General features: G+C 42.7%; 1 protein-coding gene across 6 annotated transcripts in view; it reads right to left on the reverse strand.

The window, feature by feature from the left end:
- The window catches only part of LOC112154554 (SRC kinase signaling inhibitor 1), a 140,045-nt gene that overhangs the window by 120,773 nt on the left and 6,696 nt on the right, over nucleotides 1-12,576 (reverse strand). The window contains exon 1 of one of the 6 annotated variants that reach the window (XM_024285576.2): nucleotides 3,064-3,511. The exons of the other annotated variants lie outside the window; for them this stretch is intronic. The gene's annotated coding sequence lies outside the window, so the exon portion shown is untranslated. Of the gene's footprint in view, nucleotides 1-3,063; nucleotides 3,512-12,576 lie in introns of those variants that run through there. 6 annotated transcript variants of the gene reach the window in all.

A 12,576-nucleotide genomic window follows, 5' to 3' on the forward strand; every position in this document is an offset into this window, starting at 1 on the left:
ACGTCAGAGAGGACAGGTCTACCTTTACCGTGGACGTCAGAGAGGACAGGTCTACCTTTACCGTGGACGTCAGAGAGGACAGGTCTACCTTTACTGTGGGCGTCAGAGAGGACAGGTCTACCTCTACCGTGGGCGTCAGAGAGGACAGGTCTATCTCTTTGCTTAGGCAGCGATTAAGAGGCTGTGCAGAAGTCTTGAGCTCAGAGGTAATTGTTTTCAGCACCAGGGGAATTATACTGTAATTTGACTATATTGACATTACAATGTAGTCACTGAATATAAATAAATAATTGGCTGGTCACGGTTCCATCACAGGGAGTCCGACCTGCCTGCTGAGGCGGGAGTACTTCCGTAATTGGTTGTCCATCTCTCCAGAAACTACTTACTGCTTTTGAAAAGAGTCAGCTTTTTCTTCAAACGATGATTTTTGGCAACCTTCACTGAGACGAACTGTAAATGGTTCATTTTTATGGACTATTTTCAGTTCTGCTTTAATTTCTTTTCGGGTCAGCATTGTTCAAACGTGTGAGAAGAATGAATCCAAACTAGCTGCAATCTGGTCATGTGACTTATTTTGTGGTTATGGTTGGAACAGATGTAGATTTATTACCATTCACCTTCCAAACAAAACTCATTTATATTTATACTACACATCAGATACTTAAGAAACATTTGTAAAAACATGATGATTTACTCATTTGTATGTCTAGTTTCAAATCTTTTTTTCATTTAATGTAAAAACAAGGAGAAGAACCAAAATGTGGGGAGAATGATGTCTGTTGTTTTATCAAGAAGATAAGAAAAAATAAAAGAGCTTAAATGGACTGACTAAAAACATAGAATCTACTGAAACATCTGGATGATTGAACACTAAAGATGGTGTAACTGTAGTACAGGGCGAAACAGGGAATTGAACTACCTGAAACACTGTTTGTGAACGGATTCATTCAAATTGAAAACTTGTTTTGGATATCTTCATAAAGGCTTTAGTCATTTTGATGGGCCTGAAAGAATTGCCTGTGTCCTTTGTGTCCTGTTTTTGATTGGATCAAAAACAGGACACAACACACAATGCAACCGGTAACTATACTCTATATATGTGTTTAACGTGACACACAGATGTGGAATGGTCAAGTCTAGCTATGTTTCATTGTAAGTGTATATGTCCTCTGTTATCAAACCTGCTTCATTATCCTCATCCTCACTATGTTCTCCATCCAGGATAAATAAGGTTTTGGTTTGTATTAGCTTTTACCCCACTGATAATAATAACACAAACAATTCATCCATCCATCCGTCTATCCATCCATCCATCCGTCTATCCATCCATCCATCCATCCGTCTATCCATGTATCCATCCATACGTCTATCCATCCGTCTATCCATCCATCTATCCATGCATCCATCCATGCATCCGTCCATCCATCCATCCATCTATCCATCCGTCCATCCATCCATCTATCGTTTCCTCCTTCCATCCATCCATTCGTCCACACATGGCAGTGCACTTTAACTAGAGTTCATTAGCTGTCTCAGAGAAAGCTCACATTCACTGCATCCAACACCTCGAGGAATAAATTCTTTGACCGAAGCGAGAAGGTTGATTTCTATGTCTGCATGTTGTAGAATTGTGTCCAGTGTAGTTCATACTGACTTTATTGAGTGGAGATTCAAACACCTATAGTTTGCTGCTGAGTGTGAAGCAGCTTCAATGTGTGTTATCACTTACAAACTATCGGTCATCAGCTCAGTCAAGATAGGCTGGGTCCTCCTAGTTATTTAGATATAAGCCGTTAATTTAAGATAATTGCTTGGACAGTTTCAAACCTGGCAGTTCATAAGGATTTAAATCACCTTGCAATGAGTTTGAGATCCTGAATTCTACTTTAAAGAGAGTAAAAATATGATAGGATTCTTCAAGGAATTTATATTTTAACTCAAATTGCATAAGTCAAAGACTGATTTAGCAAACAGCAATAAGTTAATCATTTGAAGTCCTAACAAGCATGTGCTTTGAAGGCTCCAGCAGAACAGTGGAATTAGCCTCTGATTGTTCAGCTTATAGCAGAAAGCTCCGACTCTTTGGCAAGATCAAAGAAATCAGAAACGTCAGCAGTGAGTCAGATTAAAACTCACTTTGCATTGCCGTTTTTTCTGCAGGCCAGAGGAACTTCAGTCCAACATTTCCAGAAAGAGAAGGCCCCTGCAGTCATGAGATGTGAGAGTCAACCCAGCATCAAAGTGAATTGTGAAGCCCCACATTCTGAGCCACAGCATCCTTCAGAATGCAAAAGAAAAACCATCATTCCCATCCCAACGTTTGAAGCAGACTGTAAGTCAGAGGTTTTGCAGAAGGCTTGGTGCACAGAAACCACTCGCTTAAAGCTGAAAATCTCAGATGAAGTCTGTGATTGCTCTAAAGAGGCATGTGTCACCAGCAGAGAGCAGAGCCCTCTGATTTGCCCACCATACTGTGACAAACACACATTAATTTCACCAGAGTGAATAATCGGTTTGCTTGCCCATTTGCATCTTAAGCAACTGTATCAAGTCCCCTGAGCATGTGGACAGTGTGTGATTATCAAATGGGGCTCATGAGAGAAGCTGTGTAGTTGCTGAGAACCAGATCCAACCTGCACCCTGGATCTGGAAGCTTCTGTGGTCATTGTGGATTTGCTGAAAATGAGAACATGTGAAGGTCAACCCCGCTGAAATGACCAGCAGCCGTAAGCTTTGCTTGCCTTATATGACAACTACTACTACGACTGCTGCTACTGCTGCTTCTACTGCTGCTGCTTCTACTGCTGCTACATGGATTCCTCTTCTTTCTGCCCTCTTACCTCCCTCCTCCATTTCCACCTCCTTGGTTCTCCTCTCCTCTATGACTTTCTGTTTTTGCTTTTCTTCAGACTATGCAAAGATGCTGGATAATCTTGGTTACATCCAGGCTGCAAAAGTATTCTAAAGAGAATGTGGGGCTGCATTGCTACACCAACTGCAGCGTGAAAAAAGGTTGGTGCAGGAAAATGTGGATCATTGGATAGATGGATGGATGAAGCCTACCTGGCTCGAGGTCCAGTGCAGGTGGGGGTCCCCCTCTGGCCAGAGCTCTACATGGCAGCCGAGTGTTTGTGTCTGCACACTAGTGTGTGGTGGAGGGAAGAGGGAGAAGTGAGTGCTGCTGAGGAGACGAGGAGATGGCACAGTGCAGTGTGGAAGATTGGAGGCAGGGTACTCAGCGTATGCATCTCCCTCCCTCTCTCTGAGTGAGAGTATAATCCCTTCCACAGTCTATGGGGACGAGCTGAAAATGAACCAGCTCTATCTCTCCCTCCACTTCCCTCTTGTTCAGTATCTCGGCTCTGCACATGAGCCCCGAGCAGAATTACCCTCTCCATGCCTCCACCTTGCAGAAGATAGAAGCCAGAACTGCAGGGAACAGTTCTGCCCTTTATGACTGCTGCAACTATATCAAGCCTTTCCCCTCCACTCGGGTCTCTATGACACCACTCGGGCTGTTTGTGTCGCAGCGGTTCCTCTGAATGATGACAGTGGCGCGGTGATGTGATGCTGTGGCATTTGAATGAGCGTGCTCATCACTCATTTCCGCACTGAAACCATGTTTGGAGTCGGCTTTGTTTGTGCCGTGGCTTCATCTGCGTTTGAAGTTTGTGTTCTCATTTTTGTCAGAGCTTTAAGGTGCACTATGCAAATGTTGTCAGTGACTCAGAGACAATCCTTCATCCCATCTGGAAAAGTCTGGCAGTACATCTGAGCAGGCTGTGTGCTGCATGTGCCTACAGTAGCTGACATTATGTAATAAGCCTTTCAATTCTGGTGCTTTGCAGGATTTTTATAATGTTGTCATTTATAGAGGGGCTAAACAGCTTCTTTTTATTTTAACATAAGAAGGTCAATTAAAAAAAAAAAAAAAGTAAAGATCTTTTAGAAGAACATATTCAATAAAGTAAAACAGAAAGTTCACGTGTCAAACTCATGTCCTTGGGGGGCTGGCATCCTATTTGATTTTTTTTAACCAACCTTTTTTTTAGGATCTTTGTTTTTAAACAGGGCTGCACGGTGGCGCAGTGGTTAGCGCTCTTGCCTCACAGCAAGAAGTCCCCGGTTCAAATCCCAGCTGGGACCTTTCTGTGTGGAGTTTGCATGTTCTCCCCGTGCATGCGTGGGTTTTCACCGGGGACTCCGGCTTCCTCCCACTGTCCAAAAACATGCTTCATAGGTTCATTGGTGACTCTAAATTGCCCCTAGCTGTGACAGACTGGCGACCTGTCCAGGGTGAACCCCGCCTTCACCCGTCAGTGGCCGGGATAGGCTCCAGCACCCCGGCAACCCCGAAAGGGTAGAAGTGGACAAGAAGATGAATGAATGAATGAATGTTTTGAAACAATCCCTCCTGGTTCAGGTATTCAGTTGCAGAAAACAGGAAACAAGTCTTCCAGGAATGCAGTTCATCATCTGGAATTTGAATGTGCAACTAAATTAGAATACAAAAAATTGGAAACATTAAAAGTGATTCAAATTCATTTTCTAAACCTGCTTTGTTCATTTAGGGTCACAAGGTTACTGGGGCCTATCCCAGCTACTGTAGGGTGAAGCAGTGGTCCAGCCAGGACAGAACCACACAAGCATGCACACACACAGACTGTAAGTCCCACACCAGTCATCTTTTGATCTTCTGTGAAAGTGTCCCCAGAGGTCTTTCATCTATGATGATGCTGTTTTTAGGCTAAATTAAACAACAGCAGGAGTTTATTGGAAATTCCCCTCTGAGTTGTGGGTGAGACTGCAGCCATGATGTAAGCCTAACTACTTTTCCCCATGTTTACACTCTCTCCTGCTAGCTTACAGCCCCTCACAACGCCAAGTTAACTTTAGTGGTCCAACAAAAAGAAATACTGGAGTTATCCAGACTCATGGTGCATTCACACCGGATGCGGCAGGTGCCTCAAAATTGTGTTTGCCGCCTCTTTTTACTCCTCATAGCCTTGACGCCCCAGCTGCGGAGCAACCGCCAAAGTCAAGGAAAACATGGATGATGTTGAGCGAGTAGCTTGGGTTGATATGTTTTGGAGAGCTCTACAGAAGGGCTAGCAAGCACATCGCTGTGTTTTATTTTCACCAGAGCTTTCAGAGGCTCTCCAGGTGTGGTGTACTTCACTCAAGCAGAGAGAGCTGCACCTGAGGGCCGTTTCAAACGTTACTTCCATCTGTCTGTGGTCCAGTTTGAGCTTTAACCATAGAGGTGGGAGATAAAAAAATGAAACCAGGGAATCTTTTTATTATTGTCTGGATGAAAATAAGAAAACATCATAAGCCCATGAAGCTAGAGCCGTCCTTCGCACTACAGTAGCACTCGCAGTGGCTCTCCAGGCTGCCAGGTGGCTAACCACCGGCAGGCAAGCAGAACGGGCTCCACTGCCCAGGGACCTGCTGCCTGGGCAGTAGACCTAGCTGGTTCTGTCACAGCTTGGGGAGCGGCGATCGGTATCAGCTCTGCCGGAACCTGAGCAACGAAGATTGCTATTAGCTCTGCAGGAGCCTGAGGAGCAGAGCTCACTAGCTTGCTAAGCTATCCACTGGGCGGCTGGCTAGTGTAGCCGTCGATCCAGCTCAATGGGCTCTGCAACAGGCTGTCGACCTGTCCAGGCTGTATCCCGCCTTCACCCAACAAGAATTGCGAGTCGTAGGCAACCGCAGGGCCCCTGTGGGTTATGGAAGTTCAGAATGAAAATCCTTGCATTGCGCCGCCATATTGAATCTGTTTCTATCCTTTCATCCTGTAACTGAAAACAGCACATGTCCAAAGCTGAGTCCCTGATTGGTTGACGCACTCACTGCGCTTTGCCACACTCGACACCCAAATCATGAAGCAACGCATCTTACCGTGTCTATACATTGACTTAACATTGAAACTTGACTCCTCCTCTGCTTCCGCATTCAGTGTGAATGCACCATTACAGTTTTGATCCAGATTCCAGTTCAGTTCAGGAAAACAAATATGTTCATGGATCTATGAGTTTGCAAGTATCCATCAGAATGGAGCAGAGCAAAGAGACTGTGGCCCACTGACTGAAGCAGCGACATCACCTGTCAAAGTCAAGGCCCGGGGGCCAGATCCGGCCCTACAGGTAATTCTATCTGGCCCTCCAGATAATTTTATTTTATTCTTATTAATGGCCGGATGTTATTTTGGGATCATTTCTAACTTGTATAATTTTAACAAAATATATTTTTATGGAGAGTAAAATATTAAAGGTTATTTAAGGTTTAAGTTGATTTATTCTGGAATAATATTCCTGCCTTTTTATTATTCTAACTTATGTTAAAAGTTACAGTTTTAAAGTTTTAAAAATTTACATTATGATACATTTTTGGACTTTTTTGGCATGTACTAAAAGTTTTTTGGCTATTTTGGAGTTTAGCTACTATTTATATGCTAGCTGTTTTGGCTAATTTAGGATTTTTCATTTTTTTTAGGCAACCTTGAAATTTAGCTTTTTTCAGCTACATACAAGCTGTTTTTGTGTTTTTTAGGCTATTTTGTCATTTAGCTAATATTTTAGCTGGACATCAGCTTTTTCAGCTATCAGCTTCAGCGATTTCAGTTATCAGCTTCTGTATTTTTAGCTATAAATTTTAGCATCTTCAGCAGTCAAATTCAGCTTACTGCATTCACACTAGCAGTATTGCAGGTAATGCTATATATCTAGTTCATAATTATGTTAAAAAGTTACGGTTTTAAAGTTTTAAAAATGTAGTTTTAGAGTGTTCAATAAATGTTTGACCTGTTTGGCCCTCGACATAAGGTGTGTTTTGGATTTTGACCCCCTGTGTGATTGAGTTTGACACTCCTGAGCTACATTACTGTTACAAGCCTTTTTTAAACAATATTTATCCTCTGCTCCTGATTCCCAACAATTTGACTAAAGAAATACTCAGAAATTTAATTTTCACTTTAATTTGTCTTTATCTACGGTATACCCTCCATCATCAGAAAAATCCCACAATAACATGCTAAAAACACCATTTTCATTGGTGTGGGTCTCTAAGGGGACAAAATCAAAGTACAAACTAACCTGTGAAGTATGTTTTTTGGAGGGAGGGAGGAAATTGAAGCCACATGCACGAGGAGAAGATGCAAACAGCACCTAGAAAGGAACCAGCTGGGATTAAACCAGAGCCACTCTGAGGCGAGAGTGATAACCACTCTGCCACTGTGCAGCCCAGCTGAAGTTTATGAACCTAAAAATCTACAAGTAGGAAATTTAACCATTTACTCAAACAACCACTGAAGAATGGTGGCAGATGGGAGCAGTTTTTCATTTAACCTGATGTCAGAAAGTCCAACTTTCCGGGAAATAAAAGCAGAACATGGACGTTTCATGGCTGCTCCTCAGATTGATTTGAATGGGAACTCCACACACAGCTCTTTCTGGTAAATTGGAGAGAAGTATCTGAAGACACGTATCTGGAAATGTAGAGCTCAAAGCTGAACTGATCACTGATGCGGTTGGACCACTGACATTAGTGGTCACACTTCCAGGTAGATCTACTGCTACAATAGTATTGAGATTCAAATAAAACAAACTGATTGTAATAAGAAATGATTTTTCCCATCACACTTCATTTTGTTTGTGACAGCTCCATTGATTTATGTGTGCTTCCATCTATATCGTGTGTCTGCACATAGTTGGAGTAATTTCCTTTTCCTCTGTTCTTATTTTAGCGCGAGTGTTCCTCCACCCACCTACCCAGTCGATATAAGGAGCGTGTATCCATGATGCTACAGTGCACCAAGACGACAAACGCTCGCATGGCTGCCATGGCTGTAGGGTGGGCTCTGGAGCCCACTGGATTATTAGCGTGCCAAATTGGCAGAATGTATTAGCATCACAGTGATCACACATTTCCTCTCACTGGTCAATTATCAAGACAGATAGTTTGAACAGATAATAGCCCACAACCTCGCCTGGACCCATTTTCTGCTTAGTGGATTTAGAAGCGAGAAGGGGAAGAAGAGGGGAGGGAAGAAAATAAGCATAAGTGATGTTGTGATGTGGTGAAAATGCTACTTTCAGCACAGCTAAAATCAGATTGCAGAGACAAAAAAAAAGCAGAGAAGTAAAAAAAAAAAAAAAAGCCTAGTTTGTTGCAGACTGCCTTTGGATCCAGGCTGGGGGCTCGGGTGGCAGAAATATGGAAGAATGAGCACACGTGTCACTTCGATGAAATCATTCTGAAGAAAGCTTGAGCTGCACAGATGAGAGATCACAGCACAGAAAGACCCAACACTGCATGCAGATTTAGGGGTCTGTTTGGGGGCTGCATCTGTTTGCATCTGATGAGAACAGAGAAGTCACAACACAGCTCTGGAGGAAGAAGATGTTCCTTTCTTTTTTCTCCTCAAATGCCAAATGGTTCTAGACTTTTTGGGTCAATGCTTTTTGATATTACAATCTAATATTTGTTCTCCATTATTTTTTATAATGAAAAATAATTACATGCATTCATTCATCTTCTTGGCCACTTTGTCCCTTTCGGGGTCACAAGGGGGGCCGGAGCCTAACCTGGCTACTAATGAGCGAAGGCGGGGTTCACCCTGGACAGGTCGCCAGTCTGTCACACACTCATTCACTCTCACATTCACACCTAGAGAAAGTTTAGAGTCACCAATGAACCTATGAAGCATGTTTTTGGATGGTGGGAGGAAGCCGGAGTCCCCGGTGAAAACCCACACATCCACGGGGAGAACATGCAAACTCCACACAGAAAGGTCCCAGTTGATGGTTCTGGTTCAGATCCACCAAGCTGGGATTCGAACCGGGGCCTTCTTGCTGTGAGGCAAGAGCGCTAACCACTGCACCACTGTGCTGCAAGATTTAGCAAACTATTTTTTTTAAGGTTAATGAATGAAGTGTATAATAAATGTTCACCTTATTATATACAAAATACACAGTAAATATAATTTAAAAGGAAATGCAATTTTCAAGAAACCCCAATTAAGAATTAATGTTAAAGAGAGATGTGTTTTGATGCTGGGTATCAGGTTAAGAAATTCATTCAGCATTTTTAAAAACAATGTAAGATGACAAAAATATGAACCATAGAAATTGTTGTTTTTTTTGTCTATATTTTATAGTTATAGTTTTGTTGTATAGTTTTGTTATAGTTTTTTTTAAACTAAGCAATCTACATTTGTTGGTGTACCAACCTGTTGTGGGAAATATTTTCTTTATGTTTATATAATAATAACATTTACATTTTTCAAAACTCCCAGATGTTAAAATGATCTAATATAAAAAAAAACAAGTTTCAGGAGAAAGAATCACTTTATATTTAGTTCAGATAATCCATATATCCAATTTGTAGAATCATAGGGATGCTGGAGCCTATCCCAGTTGTATCCCTTCCACGTTTGGTGGAAGGGATTAATGGAAGTAATGGAGCTCCTTCATGAGCATACGCATGGAAAAATGAACAACAAACATGATTCATTTTTAATGGCCAAAGCATTCTCTCTCTAGAACAAAAATGCAAACTATTTCCATATTATCAAACATTTCAAACTCACCTGAAGGCTCATTTTTTAAGAGTTTGTGTGTAAAAAAGAAAAAGTCTGCAAGCCCTAAAGGGAAACATAAGCAAAGGCACTGAGGAGTCATCCGTCAAACAACCAAAAAAATCTCATTTCATCCATTTACTGTGTCCTGTTGAATATGCAATATAAGCGTTTTTAGCAGAACGCATATGGAGGTGTGATGAATAAATGTACACAGATGAACATACCATCATTTGATTTGATGGAGCAAAAGTTAAACTATGTTGGTGTAAATTTAGCACATGGTTAAAGCAGATAGAGACTGACGTAACTTTACACACAAATGGCTGCAGTGTGAAGTCCTTGATGTGAGGAGGAGGCGTTTCAGGAGCCGCCAGCAGTAAAGATCACAGAGACAAATCTCATGTCCATGTTTGTTATCTGGAAGCTTCTGATAAGGTTAAGGGGAGTTTTTGAACTCTTCATGTTCATTAAAGCTGACGTTAAATATTTTTCTATTTGCTTATTCTTCTGGATGGGCCATAAAAGTCAAACACTAAGCACCAAATTCATATGCAGGTAAAGCATAGAAATGCAACCATCAGAAAATCTTCGTCCACATGTCAATCCATTATTATTATAGAACCAGTGCAAGGGCCGGAGCAAGGTGGTTTGGGTTCCAGTCGAAGGCGATGCCTTCCCTTGAGGAAGCAGAGACTGGGGACTCTGGGGGAAGCTGTCCATCACCCAAGCTGAAGTCACAGAGGTAGTCGATGAGATTTTCTTGGTGGCAAGGCTCCAGGAGTGGATGAGGTCAGCCCTGAGTACCTCAAGTCTCTGGATGCTGTGGGAGCGGCTGGCACATCTCTGCAGCATTGTGTCGCGGTCCAAAACTGTACCACTGGACTGGCAGACAGTGGTGGCGGTTCACCTTTTCCAGAAGGGGACTGGAGGGTGTGTTCCAACTACCAGGAAATCACACTCCTCAGCCTCCCTGGGAATGCTTATGCCAAGGTAATAGAGAGGAGAGTTCAGGCAATAGTTGAAGGTCCAGGAACAAACGCTTTGAAGCCCTTCTGCGTCCGGTGTGAACCAGTGATTACTGAGGGCTCTCCGGTCTCTGTATGACCGGAGCAGGAGCTTGGTTCGCATGGTCGGCAGTAAGTCAGACCTGTTCCCGGTGCATGTTACCCTTTATCACCGCTTCTGTTTATAGTATTCATGGACAGAATTTATAGGTGCAGCCAGGGGCCAGAGGGGGTCTGGTTTGGGGACCACAGGATTTCATCTCTGCTCTTTGCAGATGATGTTGTTCTGTTGGCTTCATCGAGCCAGGACCTCCAGCGTATACTGGAGCGGTTTGCAGCCGAGTGTGAAGGAGGGTCAGTACCGCTAAGTCTAAGATCATTGGTTCTCAACTGGAGAAAGATAGTTTGTCCTCTTTGTAGGAGCTGGAGGAAGTAACGGGAGAAAGGGAAGTCTGGGCATATTTGCTTAGACTGCTGCCCCCATGACCCGGTCCTTGATGGATGGATGGATGGATGGATGGATGGATGGAAGAACCACGTACTAACTTTCTGTTGGATTTAAAACCTCTGTTGGTCTGTATTTAGAAAACATTTTGTAGCATTATCTCTGCTTTTGTGGAAGCTAAAACGTGTAAAATACAACTGTAATGAACCTCATGTCTTGACCACATGAACATAGTATTTACAGTTTATTTGCATGTGTGCAAAACTGCACAATATTTTGGAAAGAGGGACAAATGCTGAGAAGCTTTGTTTTTTGGGGGGAGATTTGTGGTTATTTGATATCTCATTGTTGTATAACTCCTGTAATCAGATAAGGGATATTAAATTATTCCATTACTTCTTAGCTCAGGTTATCAATAAATTATATATGCATAGTTGTTCAGGGGTTTCTCCGACTCTGGCTTCTATCCATCGTCCAAAAACACGCTTCATAGATTAACTAGTTAATCTAAAGTGTCCCTAGGTGGGACTGTGAGTGTGTTTGGTTGTATGGCTGTGCCCTGACACACTTCTATCATTGTGTGAGTTATGTCATCCTCCGGCATCTCTGCGCTGCTCCTCTTCCTCATGCACTGGATGCTGGGCTCTTCAGCTGCTGGCATTGAGAGCACTAACCAAATGCACCCCCTAATAAAATCATTTTGATTATATTTAATTTATTGATGAAATTCAGAAATATTTTTATTAGCCTCTTCAATCAATTCCACTGGGTAGATTTTATTTTTATGTTAGTTTGCCGCTGTTATCAACTGTTCAATAATTCTTTGTTGCTCATGAACACATGTAGTCTGTTTGTTGTCAATCTTTAATCTGTATACAATCTGGATTGCGTAAACAGGAAGTCAGCGTTGATGGTTTAAAAGCATCAAAAATGGATCAAACACTCCAACCCCACCCCGAATTCACCAGTTTGTCATTTATTGTATTTGTCTGTGTTAAAAATAATTCTTTCCCCATCATTGAACAGTTTCAAAGTAAAAATAAAATATAAAAGTAAAAACAACTATTTAATGTTGACTATTTCTAAGGTGGGATTTGAACCCATGACCTTCTGAATGTGAGTCCGCAGCAATAACCACTTGACCTGTTGGGTAATCTGTGAGAGGACCCCGAGTAAAGCGTCAAAAACAGAGGGCAAGTTTGAAAGTTTTATTGCAGAGGAGTAAGTCCGGGGGCGAGGTGAGGCCGAGGCTTAGAGCTTGGCTGACAGGCAGACTGGATGAGGGCTGAAGCTTGGCTGGCAGGCAGACTGGATGAGGGCTGAAGCTTGGCTGGCAGGCAGACTGGATGAGGGCTGAAGCTTGGCTGGCGGGCAGACTGGAGTTTAGCTGGCGGGCAGACTGGAGTTCAGCTGGCAGACAGACTGGAGTTTCACTGACAGGCAGACTGGAGTTCAGCTGGCAGGCAGACTGGAGTTTAACTGGCAGGCAGACTGGATGCAGACTGGAGTTCAGCTGGCAGGCAGACTGGAGAAGTTTTTCGAGC

The sequence above is a fragment of the Oryzias melastigma genome, linkage group LG19, assembly GCF_002922805.2.
Source record: "Oryzias melastigma strain HK-1 linkage group LG19, ASM292280v2, whole genome shotgun sequence".
Lineage (NCBI taxonomy): Eukaryota > Metazoa > Chordata > Actinopteri > Beloniformes > Adrianichthyidae > Oryzias > Oryzias melastigma.